Source organism: Sapajus apella, unplaced genomic scaffold (genome assembly GCF_009761245.1).
Source record: "Sapajus apella isolate SASKATOON/1434 unplaced genomic scaffold, GSC_monkey_1.0 scaffold24, whole genome shotgun sequence".
NCBI lineage: Eukaryota > Metazoa > Chordata > Mammalia > Primates > Cebidae > Sapajus > Sapajus apella.
The window spans coordinates 24836677-24853459 of NW_022436964.1; the positions used below are offsets into that span (position 1 = coordinate 24836677).

Here is a 16783-nt window from a genome sequence, read left to right on the forward strand (position 1 = left end):
GAGTAGCCATGGCCATAATGGAAAACAGTCAAATATTTTTGGTTCATACAAGATGCTATTTTTTTAACTTAGCCTAAAATTGTTACCCTTAAAATCAACAAAGGAAAAGTTATGGCGGAAAATCAGAACAAACACCTACACCGATGACATTTCTCATCATTCAAATTAGCCGTAACTGTTTTCAAGTGCAAAATCAAATTTAAAACAATAGGAAAAACAGCCCAAGTCAATCCTATGACTTTCAGTCCACTTCTGAAGAACAGAATTTATTTATTGACCAATTGTTTACTCAGGAATTGATGCAACGTGCAGTATAACTTTGGAAGTTTATGGAAATTTAATCCAGTACAGACAAGATGTCTTATATATTATGATGTTCTTATATCACCAATTTAATGTTTACTGGACCTTAACAATGTCACATTACTTTACATGAAAATAACTTGATTTAGCTATGTATGCATCACAGTTCACAGCTAAAACAGACACAGGACTGAGTCATTTCAATTATTATAAGAAGCAGCACTATAGGAGGCCATTAAGAAGCATCTGCATAGAGGAAGCCAACTGACTGCCTGAAGAAAGACTCCAAAGCTGCCACCAAATATGCCATTTTAGTGGCTCAGTTGGAGGCTATATGAGTAAAGGCACACCAAGACACAGATTATACTTGATGCTTCCAGTAGGCGGAATTGTTTTTTCAGAATATGGCCTAAATGCTCTCCTCATCTGCCACATTTTGCAGCAGAAGCCACCATAGTTGACAGGCACTGAGGTGGCTGTCCGACCCAAAACGTGTCAATGAAAATGTGGGACATCAATGGAAACAGGCTTCCTTCAGCAGTTGGATATATGTTACGTAAAACTCAGGAACTCTTAGTAGCCATACTTCTCAGGGACCTGCTCCACAGAGAAGCCTATGAACTGACATACACACAGCAGTAGAATTTCAGTCTATCCTTAAGGCTGCATCCCTGCTCTGTGACCCACATTAGCACTCCTGTCTTCTTTGGTGTTTGTTTTTAACTAATTCAGGTTTAGATTCTGTTACCGATAACGTAAATGTTGATGAGCATGTAAGAGGTGGTTTAGAAACACTAGAGCAATTTTTTAAGCTGTCGGTAGCTTATTATTAGAGGGGCAAAAAATCAATTTAATGAATTACAATCAGAAACATCTTTAAAAAAAACAGAATGGCACAGAATTGGCAATCCATATTGGGAGAGGGTAGAATTCAACCCCTGTCTCACACCACATCCAAAAATAAATTCCAAGTGCATTGAAGACTTACATGTGAAAATGAACACTATACAACTTTTAGAAAAGACTACAGTATATCTTTGAGTCTGAAGGGTAGAAAGCAGTTCTTAAACAAGACATAAAAAGAACTAACCACAATGGAAATGGCAGATCAATTCTACTATACCTTCTAATACACTATACAATAATATACAACTTATTTTCATTTTGCTTATTACTTATTTACCTTTTTTTTTAAGACAGGGTCTCATTGGCTCGCTCAGGCTGGACTGCACTGGTGCCATCATCACTGACTGCAGCCTCAAACTCTTGGGTTCAAGCGATCCTCCCGCCTTGGAATAGCTGGGACTACAGGAACGTGCCACCATAACTGACTAATTTTTTTATATTTTGTAGAGACGGGATTTCACTATGTTGCCCATACTGGTCTCCAACTCCTGACCTGAAGTGATCCTCCTGCCTCTGCCTTGCAAAGCATTAGGATTACAGGTGTAAGCCACTGCACCTGGCCTCATTTATAAAAAATAAAATCAATTATTTATTATACATTGTCTTTCTTGCCCAATGAAGTGTTAGCCCCAGGAGAATATGGAATCTTGTCTGTTTTTTGTTTTTGTTTTGTTTCTTGAGATGGAGTCTCGTTCTGTCACCCAGGCTGGAGTGCAGTGGTGCGATCCTGTCTCACTGTAACCTCTACCTCCCGGATTTAACTAATTCTCTTGCCTCAGCCTCCAGAGTAGCTAGAATTATAGGCACCCACCTCTGTTTTATTCAGATACATCCACAATGCTTTGTACATAACAGATGCTCAATTGATACTTGTTGAGCTTGTATGAATATCTAAGCATACCTCAGTCACCTATTTTTTAGTATAGATTGAGGTTAAAAAGTTGCAAACCATTACATTAGACACATACAATTTGTATATATGGATAGCATGCAGGGAAAGGAAAACAAAAGTGGGTAGTGACAAAATACAAAGGTTGTACTTATTCTACAGACTTATACTATCCCAAACCATTTAAAGTAATTGAAAATTAAAAGGAAAAATTCAGTCCCTCAGTCTCACTATCCAGATTTCAAGTACTCAATCACCATGTGCGGTTAGCAGCTACTATACTGGACAAAATAGAATACACAGAACACTTCCTTCCTTGAGGAAAGTGCCAGTGCGCAGTGCTGCGATAGCCAATATTTGAACACCGTATTTGAAGCCGGTGAATATCAAGATTACATCAGTGTTTTTAAGGCAACTGGCACCTACAGAGAGAGTGAAGTAAAGGGAGGAAAAGGTAGAATCCTCAAGGCGTCCAATTAACATGGAAATTAACATGGTAAACATGAGAAAAAATGACAACAGATGTATAAAGAATAGGATGTAGAGGAGGAGAACTTTTTCTCCCTCTCCTCTTTTTTTTTTTTTTTTTTTTTTTTGGAGACAGAGTCTCACTCTGTCGCCCAAGCTGGTGTGCAATGGTGCCATCTCAGCTCACTGCAACCTCTGCTTCCTGGGTTCAAGCAATTCTCCTGCCTCAGCCTCCAGAGTAGCTGTGATTACAGGTGCGTGCCACCACGCCTGGCTAATTTTTGAATTTTTAGTAGAACCGAGGTTTAACCATGTTGGTCAGGCTGGTGACCTCGGGATCCACTCACCTCAGCCTCCCAAAGTGCTGAGATTACAGGCATGAGCCACCACGCCTGCCCTTCTTTTTTGTTGCTGTTTTGTTTTTGTTTTGGAGACAAAGAGTCTATAGTGCAGTGAGGAAATCTAGGCCCACTGCATCCTCTGTCTCCCAGGTTCAAGTGATTCTGGAGGAGACAAATTTAAAGGAATTTCAGAGTTACCATCACCAGGGTTTGTGGACCAGACATGAGATTTGAGAGGAAATAAAGGAATGTGAGATGACTTAGGATGCTGGCTATAACTAGGTGATTGGTGAAGAAAAGTCTTTTTTTTTTTTTTTTTTTTCTTTATAGAGATGGGGGGTTTCACCATGTTGGCCAGGCTGGTTTTGAACTTCTGACCTCAAGTGATCCACCCACCTCGGCCTCCCAAAGTGCTAGGATTAGAGGCGTGAGCCATTGCGCCTGGCCAAGAAGTCATTTTTAATGGACAGATACTAGACAGGCTCACAGCTCTTCTGACCATGGTGTTTTGCCTTAGGGGACATTTCAAAATGATCAAATCAAAATTCGAAAAAACAATGTGTTTTAAGGCCAGGGAATGCCTGCAATGGACCGCCAGACCTCATCCCTTCCCTGATGCAGATCTAAGAAAAGAGGTAGAGTGAAGGTCAGAGACTGAGTAGGCAATGAAGCAAGAAATGTGTGAGAATTATGAGGGAACGTGTGAAATTATCTGTCACAGTCATTTCTTAAGGGCGGAAAAAAAGGCTGAAATAGTTTGTTTTTAGAAAACATCAAAATGACCTCATCAGATAACTATATCAATATAGCATGTATATGCGGAGGGTAGATTGAGGGAATATTGCTTTTAGCCTTGGACACATGAATTTGAAGTACTTATGACTCTTCCTGGTAAATGGTCTCCAGTCACCTATTGTACTAAAGAGACGGTTACTTTGATGCTAAAAGTAAGAAGTCGTCTCCAAAATTGGATGCCACAAAATGAAATTGAAAGTCATCCATAGGGGAAATGAGTTCCAGAACATACACATTAAAAATGATAATAAATGCAGTCACTTTCTAGATTCTAGTTTATACTGAGCCAAGGTCAATGCTTACGGAAATACTAATGACTACCTTAGCTGTCCTTTTCTAATGGACGGCAGAAGCATTCATATGGGAGGTGCGCATTCAGTTCTCTTTTTGAAGAAAACAATGAGAAAGTATTGGTGCTGATGACTGAAATCCAGCTTTTGGAATATTGACTTAAATTCATTTGATCTTACTCGTATCTGCCCCCGTTGAGAAGAGGGGCTTGGTATAGCCTTTTCGTTGTTGTTTAATCCTTTAAAAATAAAATTATATATCTAGAGGATATATTTAAGCACACATTTTGTGAGCAATCAAATTTAACTATTGATAAAAACGAGGCGCAAAAGCCTCTGCTAGAGGTAAAGACCTCTAGTCCTTGCTCATAACAGACACACTTTACTTCTTTGTCCCCTCTTTTTTCCTTTTCTCCATTTCTCTCTATTCTTCTCTCCCTCTTTTTTCTTTATTACTGCTAAAAATGTATATGATTCCTCAACCCCCACAGGTAACGCTATTTCACATTTACAAAATGCTCTCACATCCATCATCTAACATCGTTACTTTTCAAGTGATCAGTAGGAAAAGAGATACAATGCCGCTACTTCCACTGAGGAACTCAGGCTCAAGAAGCTGGCGACATATGTAAGGTCCCGTAGTACTTTAGCTGCAAACAGATGACTCACACCTGTGGTAGCCAGCCTCCTGGCTGGCCCTCAATTATCCCTGTTTCCAAGTATGCATAGATTGTCTGTAGTCCTGTCATTGTAACAGCGTTGCTGCCGGCCGTATGATGATGGTATGTCACTTCTACAATTAGGTTTTAAGCAACTTCTACCTTTGGCGCTTACTCTCTTTCTCTTTCTCTGATCACTCATTTTGGAATAAGCCACCTACCATGTGAGCAGTCCAATGGTGGAACCCAACTGAACAAAAACTGAGGGTTCCTTGGTTCAAAATAGAGGTAAGAATGCTTGTCAACATACTACCATCTTGGAAAAAGATCCTCTAGCCCCAGCCAAACCTTCAGATGACTGCAGCCCCATCTAACATTGTGACTGCAACTTCATGAGAGACTCTGAGCCAGAACTACAGATTCCTGATGCTCAGAAACGGTGCTGCTGCAAGCTGTCAGGCCTGGGATAATTTGTAATAAAGCAATAACGAACTATGACAGTGTCTAAGTCTTCTCACTCTGAGTCCAGTGCTCTTCCTACTCTACCACGTTACACCTGCATTCAGAACAGTTTGGTTTGCAGAGGCTTGCCAAATAACCACAATATTCAGTTAGACATCATTTTTAAAAAGACAAGTTAAGACTGACAACATCTGTGCATGTAATTTAAAATAATCCAGGAGTTTTATCCAGATACTAGAACAGAAAAAAAAACCTATACTGAAAATGTGCTATAGATATACAAGATGTATCTAGGTTTGTATTTACAAGTTCATTTGTAAATCCATAACCACCTGTCTAAAATCAGTCTCAACAATGGAGACTATGAGAGGAAGAGGTCTGGCTGGATTCACTTGGCAAAGGAGAATTACCAAGAGCTGAAGAAATTCTTCAACTCCCTGCAGCACAGCTGTGAGACTGATATAGAGTACTCGGAAACTAAGGAACCTTCTTACTTCACTGCAGTTGTCACATAATCACACATTACAGGGCCGCAGCCTGAGTCAAGGAGACATGCAAAATTCACCAAGGACAGCAGCAATGCATTTCTCCCTCCTGTATTTGTGGAAAGACATCAAGAAAAGGAAGGCAAGTATTAATGCAAAAACATCTGCTCCCTAAACTCATTTAAAAAATATCCCTGCAAAAAATAAATGTGAATCATCTATAGTGTATAGCAGATGGAAGTGCAATATGTTTAACTGAAGGCAGAAAGGGGATGCAACTGAAGAACCAGAGGGTATGGAAATAAAATAATACTTAAGCCCATTTTACATACTGCTGCCCATTAGGTTGCACTCTGGTAAAATATGTGGAAAATCATCTTTTATTTATATCACACTACTTTGAAAGAATTCCAAAAAATTACAGTAGACTCTCCAGTGGGATTTATATTCATACTCTCTAGTAGCATTTATAGTCACAGAAGCCAATTTTTTTCTTTTTCTTCTTTTTTTTTTTTTTTTTTAAGGCAGGGTCTCATTATGTTGCCCATGCTGGACTTGAACTCTGGCCTTACGCAATACTCCTGCCTTGGACTTCCAAGTAGCTGGAGCTACAGGCATGTGTCACAGCCCTCAGCAGAAGCCAGATTTGAGGACAGCAACATAACTTCTCCCTAAAATGATAAATAAATTATAGAGTTGTCTTGGTTTCAAAGAGATTTTAACTTCGCTGATTTGCCTCAGAGGAACTTAACAAGAAAGAGGAAACTGAGGAATAAGTTATTTTATATAACTGACAGCAACAATGCAATGACTCAGGATTTGGGGCAAACTACATATGAACTTATGATCATTAAATAAAATCATCAAAGAGTTCGATTGTCTTTAGATAAATGGTCAATAAGTGACAGTACACAAAGGAACAAAAATCAATTTTTTGCACTGCTAATTATTGGGACCCAATTTTAAAGCAAAGTTGTTTATCTTCTTAGCATGCACTTAAGTTTCTTGAATTCATAACATCTCTTAGCCTGATGGATGAAACCTTTTGAAATCTTTAACATTCATTTAAAGGTTTCATTTTAATTTCTTGGGCACTACCAAAATGGGAAAACATTAGTATCATTCGCCAATATGTTTATTTTATAACAAGAAAATAAAAAATTTTTTTGAGACAAATCTCACTCTGTCACCCAGACTGGAGAGCAGTGGCGTGGTCTTGGCTCACTGCAACCTCTACCTACGAGGTTTAAACTATTCTCCTGACTCAGCCTCCCGAGGGGCTGGGATCACAGGCATCCACTACCACATCCAGCTAATTTTTTTCTATTTTTAGTAGAGACAGGGTTTCACCAGGCTGGCCAGGCTGGTCTCGAACTCCAGACCTCAGGCGATTCACTCATCTCAGCTTCCTAAAGTGCTGGGATTACAGGCATGAGCCACCACACCCAGCCAATGAAAAAATTAAATAGCCTACCTAGGAATTACACAAGAGAAAATATGATGGAGAATTAATTTCACACACTGGATAACACCACCAATATCAGGGTCACTGGAATGATAAATGAAAACTTTTGGGTTGTGGAGACAGAGTAACAGCTATCAATATAACATTTACCACTATCTCAGTAATATTTAAATCATAGACGATATAAGAATAGACTGTAATGTCCTTTTAGGACAGTCCAAAAATTTAAAGTTGGAAAATTATTACAAACTCTCATTTTTGAAGAGGAAATGAATAAAATTTAAAATCAAAGTTATCTAAAGCAATCTATGCCACCGTTCACTATGTAGCATATAAGATCTAAAGGAGAGGGTTATTTCTTAATGTACTCTTATTCTGAAAAATAAGCTCAAACAAAATGCATAGAACCATGTACCAAGTTGCATGTTTTAAAAAAATTAAAAAGCACTTTTTATCTTGCATGGTTACATTATCGAGCAAAGTTCTTTTAACTTTGATAAGAAAATTCTTCTGAAGAAATTAAGTACCAAATGATAAAATATGATCACTGCAAAGGCAGGTTTACGTTTCTAATAAAAATGTATCACGTTTAGCCTTTCCAAGTAATCTATGTACACTGTTGGTAGCCACAGCAGAAAATGTTATAAGCCAGCAGATGTTTAGGAACATATTTGTATGTTTAAAAATATATCGATGAAGGGATAAGTAGAGAGGAATTGTCCTCATTCTTAATTGCCAAGTTTTAAGTAAATTTTAATTATTTTGGAATCTAACATTTCAAATTTCCTTGGGGGGAGGAATATTAGAATACATAAAACTGAACAGTATTCTATAATAGGGGCCAGTGGAAGCCTGTGAAATATTAGGCCTTTACCATTAATACAAAATGTTCTTTGGTAGGCTGACACTGGGATGTAAGAATGGTCCCAGTAAATTACATTCATCAGCAGCTTAGAGTAAGTGAGTATTGCACAGCCTACAATACTTATCAGTCATCAGAGTCCTGGTGACTATGAAGTAGAAATATGGAATTTAACTGTCTCTATCCACCCAATATTTAATTTTTTAAAAACTCTGTAGTTATCTATGGCTTCCTGATTTGGATTATGTTAACCTAAAAGCTATAACTTATCACATCAAATCATCATATGCCTGATAATTCATGGCTCTGAAAATGAGTACAATTTCTATTTTATTCACATAATAGATTCAGGTAGGAAACTAAATACAGAAGCTCTGATTTTCTGATTGAGAAATTCAAATTTCCTTAATCCAGAATTAAAATAACTAGAAATGCCAACTGCCCATCATTTATTTCCTAGAAAATAAAGGATAACAAATACTTTCATTGGTAAACTCAAACATCGCCAGAACTTGAAAGAGCTTTCTAAATAATGAAATATAAAACTCAATTCAAATTATGTTCACAATATTTTCCGTGTTAAAATTTTTGTTTTTTCTAGTTTATGCAATTGAATAACCTAAGTAAAATATTTCTGTAATCTCCTAGCTACTATAATGTTAGATTAATTGAAAAAGTCCATTCCCCAACCATTTGGGATAAACTGAAAATTACTGTAACATTATATGCCTTACTATTAGTACATATTCAAGAGACTTAAAGCATACAAGATTTGATCGTGTCATAAAATGGATTCAAGCTGTGTTACAGCTCTTTTCAAATTTGTCTATCAGGCTTTCCAGTTTTTGCCAGAAAGCCCCTCAACACAAAATAAATAAATAAAATAAATTCAAGCTACAAATAAACATAAATCCTAATATGATTGTCTTACAACCAAGAGATTTTCTTCCAGTTCTTCTCATAACTATGATGTACAATAATATGAAAAGCTCATTTAGTCGTGAATTCCAAACTTTTCCACTATCAAGTCATTTTCCAAAGCTATCAAATAACTAGATTGCTTAATTTTGATTTGTTTATTCTGTGCCAACACACGGAATCTTGATGATATGCAAAAAGGATGGCTAAGTTACATATGATGAAGTTGGGAAAAGCCCTTTCTGCACCACCACACACTATGAAGATCACCTCGCCCTTGAGATCTCTTGCCATGGGGTTCTATCTTGCTTGTCAAACATCCCACTATCCGTCAGAAACTCTGTGGAACTATCCCAAACACCACCACATCTGTGAAGCTCTATCTCACCCACCAACTGCAGGTGATTTTCCTCTCACTGATCTTACAAGGAAAAAAAGCTGAACCATTTATCCCATGATGCTTTATATTAAAGATATTTGCAAATTTCTCTTTGGTTCTTTGTTGAACTATGAGGTCCTCGAGAGTAAAGAATGTATCTTCTCATATTTGTATTTATTCACTTTAGTGTCTAGAATAAATAGTACAGGCTCTCAGAAAATAAATTTAACAGAATTTGTTTTTCATTTTTAGAGACAGAGTCTTGATATGTCACCCAAGCTGGAGTACAGTGGCAAAAATCATAGCTCTCTGCAGCCTTGAACTCCTGGATTGAAGCAATCCTTCTAATTCAGCCTTAACAGCATCTATCTTACAAGAGAAAAGGCAACTTGACTCAAAGCTCAAAGTCTCATGCTAGTCTTACATGGAATTCCACCCTTTACAGATGAATTTTCTCCTTTATTTCATTCTATGATAACTAGAACATTTTATAAGACTAAGCATACATCTGTGAATCAAATTTTCCTTTTTCTTCTTTGGTACCTCTTTACCCAGTCAAGCCTTAATACACTAGACCTTTAAATGCAAGAACTAAACAACCTGATCATGCAGGGTCACTCCTAGGGTCATTAAGTACAGTTCTCCAGAAACTCTTTAAGAAATAAGATAATAATCGCTTTTAAAACTTGTAAGGGTTTACATCACACAAAGTGCCATCCTACCACTTCCTGCGTCAAGAATGCAGATGATACTGCTTTCAAACAGGGATTTAGGGACTGGAAAACAAAACAATTCTGGGTTTGCTGGTCTAAGCATAATAAATCGGCAGAGATGTTCTGATATTTACTAATAGGAAAATGATTATAAATGGAAGATTTTTAAATCTACCAAAATCATTCTGAATCATCTTTAATAGAGTAGCCTCCTGTTGCATTTAAAAGCTAGCATAGCATATCATCTAGAAGCTGTGACTTTTTTACTCATCCATTCATTTAACAAATGTTTATTAAGCACCTACTGTATGTTAAGTGTTGATCATGGGAGTTGCAATTCAGCAGTTCATACAAGAAAGGTGTGCCTTTCTGAAGTTTACAGGGAGTTGAATACATTTAATCTGCAATACTGGCTCCTACTAGTGCTTCGGTGATCATATATAATCAATACAGTTATGTTAGTCACAGACTTCTCAATGATATAAATTTACAATGTGCTATAAGTCAGAGTATCTGGATCCTCATCTCATTTCCTTAGTTTAAGTGCCTATGAGAAGTCACAATAATGACTAAGAGCCTCACTTTTACATGTAAAGTCTGAATGCATAAGCCCAACCTGCTTTCTTTACAGGGTTATTATAAGGATTAATAAAAAGATCCAATCAAATGATAATGCACCGAGCATATTTATCCTAGATACTATATTAATTTCACATGCATGGCTTTATTCAATACTAACTAGAGTCCTATGGTACTATACTAAAATACTTGTTATCTACATGTCAGAGTACACAGGTATCTGTAAGAAACATGCCTTTCAAATTTGTCTGTTTTAAAATAAATGCATTTATTTATATGCCCAGATTATTATCACCAGTAGTTTGCTAGCAATCACTTCACACGTTCCTTGTCCTTAAAGGTTTCCTCAAGAAACCCTAGTGCAGATAATGCTAGAAAATGTTTCAATTTGGTTGTAGCTGGTATAAGAAACAATCCCTGGAGACAGCTTAGAACTCATTAAAGACAATTGCCTCAGGGTAACCCCTGAGGTTCTTTAAAGTTTCCCCTGCTGGAAGAGACCTGGAATTGTCCAGCTTGGAAGACATAAGCACTAAATATGTCAGCCTAATAAAAAAGATAAGAAAAGAGAATCACATTTGGTGGACAGGCAGTAGGGGAGAGGTAGGAAGTGTTACCTTGCAGACTTCTAGTATCTTTAACGTTAGCAGAGAAGTTTGTTATTTCTTTCCAGAAATCAAGCTCAAAGCCTTAGCAACCAACTGCAAACTCCACCCGCCCTCCCAACTTCTGCCTCCCTTAAGAAAGATGGTAGAGCAGATGTAGCCAGCTTTAATTAACTTTTCTTTTATGTAAAGAGTTATTCTTTTATGTTTAGATGCACTTTGTAATGAATATCTGTCACTCTTATTTACTCTTATCAATTCTACAGATAAATCCTCCTTCCTTAATTACACTTTTAATGTTTTGATTCCCCAACCCTATACACACTTTTTTTTTCTTTGAAGTTGGTATGCGACCTCAGTCAATCCAGGGCAGATTTTCCCAGACAAACACACAAAAAATTTTCTTCTCAAGCAAAGACTCTCTACTTTTCCCCAAGCAAATATCAGTAAAATTCTCTTAAGAAATAATAAATATAGGGTGGGCACGGTGGCTCACGGCTGTAATCCCAGCACTTTGTGAGGCCAGGCAGATCATGAGGTCAGGAGATTGAGACAATCCTGGCCAACATGGTAAAACCCCAACTTTACTAAAAATACAAAAAAAATTAGCTGTGCGTGGTGGTGCACGCCTGTAGTCCCAGCTACTCGGGAGGCTGAGGTAGGAGGATTACTTGAACCCAGGAGGCAAAGATTGCACTGACTCAAGATCACACCACTACACTCCAGCCTGGGCAACAGTGTGAGACTCTGTTTCAAAAAAATAAAAGAAGAAATAATAAATATATTGCTGCCATCATAATTTTGTGAAGATGATAAACATTCATACCTATGAGTTACACAAAGCATACAAGCATAGGATAGCACTACCATTATTTTTCAAAGACACAAAGGTGTGATCAAATAGCAATCACCACTTCATCATTTCCCTACCTTCCACATATAAGTATGGATGGATGGATGGATGGATGGATGTGGTCATGCATTATGCCTTTCTAATGACTGCTCGACATCAAAAGTTTTAATGCTTTATTTTTGGTTCCTTTTTTTAATGTATGCATGTTTTTAAAAAATTGATTCTGTCTGGCATCATGTAAGGCATTCTGTCCGAGGCATGTGTACCAGAGCAACTCCATCTTGAATAGCGGCTGGGTAAAATGAGGCTGACACCTACTGGGCTGCATTCCCAGGCAGTTAAGGCATTCTAAGTCACAGGATGAGATAAAAAGTGGCACAAGATACAGGTCATAAAGATCATGTTGATAAAACAGGTTGCAGTAAAGAAGCCGGCTAAATCCCACCAAAACAAGATGGCCACAAGAATGACCTCTGGTCCTCCTCACTTCGACACTCCCACCAGCACTATGACAGTTTACAAATGCCATGGAAATGTCACGAAGTTACCCTACATGGTCTAAAACAGAGGGGCATAAATAATCCACCCCGTTTAACATACCATCAAAAAATAACCATAAAAATGGGCAACCAGCAGCCCTAAGGGCTGCTCTGTGTATGGAGTAGCTATTCTTTTATTTCTTCACTTTCCTTATAAACTTGCTTCCACTTTACGGACTTGTCCTGAATTCCTTCTTGCAGGAGATCCAAGATCCCTCTCTTGGGGTCTGGATCGGGACCCCTTCCCTGTAACCATTCCATTCTTTCTCTGAAATAGCCAAAAGATATTACTCAGAAAATAGTATTAGATTAGAGAATCGCTTGAGCCCGGAAGCAGAGGCTGCAGTGAGCAGAGATGGTCCCAATATACTCCAGCCTGGGCAACAGAGCGAGACACTGTATCAATCAATCTATCAAACAATATTTTAAAAGGGGGTAGGGGGTATTATCCATTAAACCTGGCTCCTAGAGTTACTTCTTTCACTGTGTGTCATCTGGCCTGACCTCTCTTTAGTCTCAATATTAACCCTTAATCGTATTACCACAGTTCTTTGCATACTGTAGAAACTGAAAAGCAGTTTTTAAAAAAGAAAGGAAGAGAAGGGGAGGAGATGGGAGAAGAGGGAAATGTGAACTGAGATAATTCCCACTTTACCTCTCAATGACATAAAGGTAAAGATTTTGAAAATCCTAAAATATTATTTATTATCACCAATCTGAAACTTTTACAGCATCACATAACTGGAGTCAGACTGTATTCATGATTAAATTGCTTTACTAATATACTTTTTAAATTTAGGCTCTTAGAGAACCCTGGTCCTTCTATCCAGCCACAGTTGTAGATACATAAAGTCTAACTAGAGAAAGAAATACAGGGATTATTTGAGTAATGTTCCCCCACACCCTGTTATAGATGCACCCATTAAAGTGAATTTGTGAAGGGTTTTTCCTTACAAGGCTTAGTATAGGAAACAGTACAGAAATCTCTACTTCAGATACCATGTGTCACATGGGCCCTAAGGTTGCTTCCCTGACTCTAATGCCTTTAATAGCTTCAGAAACTATCCAGCCACACCTAAAAGCCCTCAAATAGAAGAACATTCACAATTACCTTCCTTGATGACACTCCCTGCCCCAAAGGCAAAGAAAGGAATCAAAAAACAAAGTGAAAGGAGATGTTCAAATAAGCTGAGAAATTGCAAACCCTGTAAGTGCCTAAGGGAAATCTGAATTTTCCTGAAAACCTTCCACACTCTGCCTGCAGGAAGTTCTCAAAAGTGATAATATTTCCTATTGCAAATTCTAGTTCCTTTCTTCCAGGTCAATTTGTAGATCCTAAGGCCATATGTTTCATTCAGAAAAGGCCTCCGGCAACCCACAACTAACATTTAGGAGTTACAGTGGTCTTGGGGGAACTGCTTAACTTCTTTCAATTGTTTCATTATTAAAATGTAGATAGGCTAGGAGTGGCAAATTAAGCCTGTAAGCCCAGTGCTTTGGAGGGCGAAGGTGGGAAGACCGCTGGAGCCCAGGAGTTCCAGAGCAGCCTGGGCAACACAGCAAGATTGCATCTCTACAAAAAATCTAAAAATTAGCTGGGTATGGTGGCACACGCCTGTAGTCTCAGCTACTTGTGAAACTGAGGTAGGAGGATCACTTGAGTCCAGGAGCTTGAAGATAGACAGCCAGGACAGCTCCACTGCATTTCAGCCTAGGCAGAAGAGCAGGACCTCATCTCTAAAGTCAAATAACCAAATAAGTAAAATGGACATAATAATTATACTTACCTCCTAGGGCAGTTAAGAACTACATAAGATAACACACATAAAGAAATTGACACATAGTGATCTTACAGCCAATGTTAGCTATTATTTTCATTTATGAATGAGCACACATATCTGCAAAGTGTTTGTGAACAAAATACCCCTTTAATCTGAACAAATGTATACCTTAGATAACATGAATAACAATGTATACCATAATTACTAGGCTTCCCTATAAGTACCTGAGAAAATAAATAGCTTATGATTACTAAAATCAATGGAATTAGTTTTGCCAGTGAGAAAATCACACTCAACTGGAAGCTCTTTGACACTCCCTTTAGTAATCTCCTCTTTTCAGATCGGTTCAGCAATGATATCTTTTAGCATTATTATCTCTGACCTTTGAGTTCTTTACACTTATATTTATATTATAAAAATTAAGACACCTGGGCAACACAGTGAAAACATAAATTTTAAACATTAAAAAATTAGTTGGTGGCACAAGCCTATATAGTCTGAAGGAGAGAACTGCTTGAGCCTAAGAGATAAAGCCTACAGTAAGCTGTGATCGGCTCACTTGTAACCACTGCGCTCCAGCCTGGGTGACAGAGTGAGACCCTGTCTCAAATTTAGAAAATAAAGAAAAAGTATGAAATCATGTTTCATAGTCCTATTCATAATAATACCTTTTTTTGGCAGAAAAAGAAGAAAAAAGCTTATTGCCAAAAAGCCTTGTCCAAAACCTATTTATTGCTAAATAATATTTTAAAACTGACACTAAAAGTGTTTGTTCTGTTAACATCTATTGGATTTTTTTCTTATGTTTGAAGTCCCTCATTTCTCTTTTTTCTTTTTTTCTGAGACAGAGTCTTACTCTGTTGCCCAGGCTGGAGTCTAATGGCGCGATCTGGGCTCACTGCAACCTCCGCCCCCTGGGTTCAAGCAATTCTCCGGCCTCAGCATACTTAGTAGCTGGGATTATAGGCAGGCACTACCACACCCTACTAATTTTTGTATTTTTAGTAGAGACGAAGTTTCACCATGTTGGTCAGGCTCATCTCAAACTCCTGGCCTCAAGTGATCCACCCGCCTCAGCCTCCCAAAGTGCTGGGATTACAGGCACGAGCCACTGTGCCCGGTTCCTCATTTCTCTTAATAATACGTATCTATAGGCACTTTAAAACCAACTAGCCTTGGCCAGGCACTGTGGCTCACACTTGGAATCCCAGCACTTTGGGAGCCCAGAGAGGGAGGATCACTAGAGCCCAAGAGTTCAAGACCAGCCTGGGCAACATAAGAAGACCCTGTCTCTACAAAAAATAAAACTAACCAGGTGTGGTGGTGCATGCCTGTGGTCCCAGTTACCTGGGAAACTGGATTGGGAGGATTGCTGCGATCTGGAAGTCAGGCTGCAGCGAGCTGTGATCAACGCCAGTGCACTCCAGTCCTGTGACAGAGAGAAACTCTGTCTCCAAAAGACAAACAAAACCCCTCCTCCCACAAAACAAAACCAAAAAAACACTATCCTAACTGGAGAAATGTGTGGCATTTACTCTTTCTTAATCAGAATACTCTCTTACTTCTTTCTAGTTCCACAGACCTTGACGAGTGGCCACCTTTTAGTGCACTGGAGAAATAAGAGTAACTGAGACATGATCCCTAGCCATAAGGACTTTAGCTCAAAGTACAGGAGAGAAGACAGATAGGTACATCCATAAAAATAGCTTGTGTTGACTAATGTGATGTTTTAACACCTCCCAGATCTCATAACATCCTGGGCTTTCTAAATTTGAAAGAGAATCCTGGTGACTATACTCAATTAGAAAGCTTTTTCTGTTTCTGCTGTAGCAGAGGAAAAAGAAGGGGAGGCTCAGAAGGGATTACAGCATGCTGTTGGTAGAAACTTCCATGGAACTTCACTTCATGAGACCTGTGCTTATCAGATCAAAGCCATGGGATCAGGACCTATACTTCACAGATAGTATCTGGAAAAATAAGAATAACAAAAGAAAAATGAACCCAGATCATCCTCCTTTTGGGGGCCTAGCCCCACTTAATTTCATAGCAATCTATGAGATTGGTATTACCCAAATTACAGTAGGAAAACTAAAGTTTCGAAAATTTGAGTAGCTCAAGTCCACGGAGCAAGTTAGAGCTGCAATTAGAATCTTTGTTTTCCCCACTTGAAAGTTCTGGCCAGGTGGTCTCTCTCTAAAAACTACATATCCTTAAAAGCCAGCATGAACATCAAATTAATCCAATCCCGATATCAGAACAAAAAATATTATGCACATCATCTTTATATAATAATCATAGTAAGAAAGCCAGTGGCTTGCCAATTTTGGAAAATGATTATAAACTTCAATTGCAATAGAAAGAAAAAAAACAGAAAAATAAATAGAGACAGAGTAGGAAAATTTTTTTGATGTCAATGCTATAATTTAGTTTACACCTTTTTTTTTTGTATTTTTAAGGAGCTAATTCAATGTGCAAGTAAATATCATATCTT

The 16783-nt window shown here is 38.1% G+C and overlaps 1 protein-coding gene and 1 non-coding gene across 51 annotated transcripts in view; one reads left to right on the forward strand and one right to left on the reverse strand.

Moving 5' to 3' along the window:
- Positions 1–16783, reverse strand: part of PTPRD (protein tyrosine phosphatase receptor type D) — a 2321819-nt gene that overhangs the window by 479533 nt on the left and 1825503 nt on the right. The window lies entirely within an intron of this gene.
- On the forward strand, positions 8725–8786 carry LOC116559937. Its single transcript, XR_004272704.1, has one exon. It is a non-coding gene; the product is annotated as a U7 small nuclear RNA (small nuclear RNA).